We start from the raw sequence: 3,116 nt of genomic DNA on the forward strand, positions 1-3,116 counted from the left end.
ATGTTTCGTTAGCTCACTGAATTTATTTAAAATGTTTTAATATAGCATTCTAAATTGACATAGTAGGACAATGATAAGTTTAGATAAGTTAAAATGTACATTATTTTAAACAATTAGTTTAGTAGGCTAATAGATCACTGTATTAATTTTAAGGAATAGAGCGAGTCATTTTCAGCAAGTTAAAAAAATCACAATCTTATATTATCAGTAAGAGTATCTTCAAAAAACTCTTAGTCTACTTTATAAAAAAATAATATAAACAATTAACTCTTAGTCATTTAAGACATCAAAATACATGTTATCTTTAAAAATATTTTTCATACTCACTTTTTATTTATTTTTTATCATTAAAATTATTATGCATTATTATATTTATTAATAGTGAGTTGAGAACGATTTTTTAATAATAAATTATTAATAAAAAATAAAATAAGGAGGTTCAAGGGAAAGAGCCTCCAGTGTAATTCTAAGCCAAATTGATTTTACAAAAGAATGTGATAATTTTACAAACTAAGAGGCATGGATTAGAGAGATTTAGGAGTAGGTGAAAAATTGTTTAATCTAATGATGTATTCGTTTTTCTCACTACGGGTATTTGTTTGCTCCTTTTTATGATCATGTTTGCCTTTTCACTTCAAAAATAAGAGTTTTAGGTGTTTGTTTAATGACTTCCTGTTTGTCTTTTACACCTGAAAAGCAACATTAGGTGTTTGGTTAGTAACATCTTGTTTATCTTTTACATCTGAAAAGCAGCCTTTTATAAAAGTAGAGAATCTCTGCTTTTTGGAAAAATAATTTTTTCCAACAGCAAACAGCAAACCGTAACAACAAACAGTAACAGTAAACAATAGGTAAAACAAACGGACCCTAAGTACCGTTTGTTTTCAATTTTTCGAATTGCTTTTTCCCTTTTAAATCTAAACGAGAGACAAAAAGCGTTTGGTAAAAATTCGAAACAACTGTTTTTTTTACAGAAAATCAACTAATATCTGCTACCTATAGCAAATAGCAAATAGGAGCATGTGAAACAAACGTGCCCTTAGTGATTATACCAAATTCCGATAAATCGTGCGTATTGGATCGAACTGCAAGAACTACTTCTTTCGTGTCCATTTCAACAATGGTATTCGATCACCCATTGCCAACAATAAACAACACCGATTGGTGAGAGCAAAATGTCTCAACCATCCCCTGAGGAAAAATACCACATTTTTGGAACGTGTAAGCACAACAAAATGATCCAACTGTGTCACGACAAACACCTACCGCCCGATAGAGTCAACTCCTGTTATACAGGTAAAATCAATGTTTAGTTTTAGACCGCCACCCGTAGGTGCTATCCATCTTTCCACCAGCTGGACACCACCATTTACTGAAGTCAAGATTGTTACTTTCTGAAATTACTGAAGCATTGACGGAACAAAAATCTTCTCCCAATAGCTTGAGTTTCATTGACATCAAATCTCCTACAACCTCATACACAGTAAATCGCACTCTTGAAGATTTCGAGTGTAAGCCTTCAAATCAATCAAAAAAGAAATATGTTGATGGGAGTCAAGGCCGGTTCTGACAATTTAGGAGTCCTGAGAAAAATAAGCAATAAATGCCCTTCTAATATAAAATTTACTAATCAAAGTGTAAAGGTTGGACAAGTCTTTAATTTTTTTTTTTATCAATGGAGTTTCAAAAAGAATTAGACCCTCTTATATGATTTTATCACCATCTATATTTAAAAAAAAAAAATTAAATTTCATATATACATATAACATTAAAAGAATTTTTTGGACCTCCCCCAACTGTGAGCCCTAGACCGACATACCCCGGATCTATGTTCAGAACCGGCCATGATGAGACTTTATGATCAATCCCAAAAAAATACCAAAACCTAATCAAATAAACATGGTCAATAAATAGATGGACCGAACGTTCACCCACATATTAACATGAGGATGCAAACATATCATTCATGAAAACCCAACTTTGTCGTCACTTTGATAGGACTTTATCTTAATTATATTAGAATTGGTAAAAGCTATGCTTACTTTGTTTTCTACAAAGTAAGCCTTACTTTGTGTGTTTTCACCAAGTAATTATGCTCCATCATCCAATGGTGAAAACACACCAAATAATGGTACTTTGTCAAAAACAAAGTAACCATAGAAGGCACCATTAGAATTTTACTCAATATATAATAGTTACATATAATAGTTACAGACAAATACTAATTATAATCAGAATATAATTCAAATACTAAAAAAATAAAAAATAAGGGTTTTGAATTTTGATTTAAAAACATAAAATAGAGAAATTCAATGGAACAATTTCAAAATTTCATAGTGCCAACCAAATGTCAATTTTACTTATTGTTTTCAATTTTTATCATAAACTTGTTTTGCTCGGATGTTAAATCGTTGGATTTAATAATTTAAGGGATTAAAAGGCTAATTTAATCAATAAAAATAAGGTGGCGCAATATTATTAGTTTATATTATACTATATCGCTTTATAGACTGCACAACGGGCCTCCAAACTTTTTGTACGAAATTGTTTTCAAATTCAATACATTATTCCTTAATCAAATTCTTTTTAAATTAATGATCTATTGTAAGGTATTAAGTATCGATTTAGACTTCACGTACAAAATAGCACAAATATAAGTTTAACATTTAAAAAAATAGTACTAATTCAGATTTTGATAACAGAATGTTACATGTCATTCATAATATTTCGTTAAGTTCTACCAATTATATGGTGGAAAGAGAAATCAAAATTTAACAGAGTAATATGAATAACGTATCGTATTTCGTTATGGATATCTAAACTGGTACTCTTTTTTAGATGTTAAGTTAAATTGATGTATTTTGTACGTGAAGACCATATTGATACTTTCTCAAAAACTTTAAACATATTTTGGTACTTTATCCCTGTAAAATACTAGCCATTAGCCACAAATATGACGGATCTGGTGAAATGTTTAGTTAATATATAGTCAATTATCTTTTTGTATAACGTGTGTTATGTAAAATATTTATGGATATAAAATATGAATTTATCAATTTTATTAAAAAATAAAATAAACTTTGTAAAACAAATTTCCGAAACTTCAATTATCGAGT

This window comes from Euphorbia lathyris, chromosome 6 (assembly GCF_963576675.1).
Source record: "Euphorbia lathyris chromosome 6, ddEupLath1.1, whole genome shotgun sequence".
NCBI lineage: Eukaryota > Viridiplantae > Streptophyta > Magnoliopsida > Malpighiales > Euphorbiaceae > Euphorbia > Euphorbia lathyris.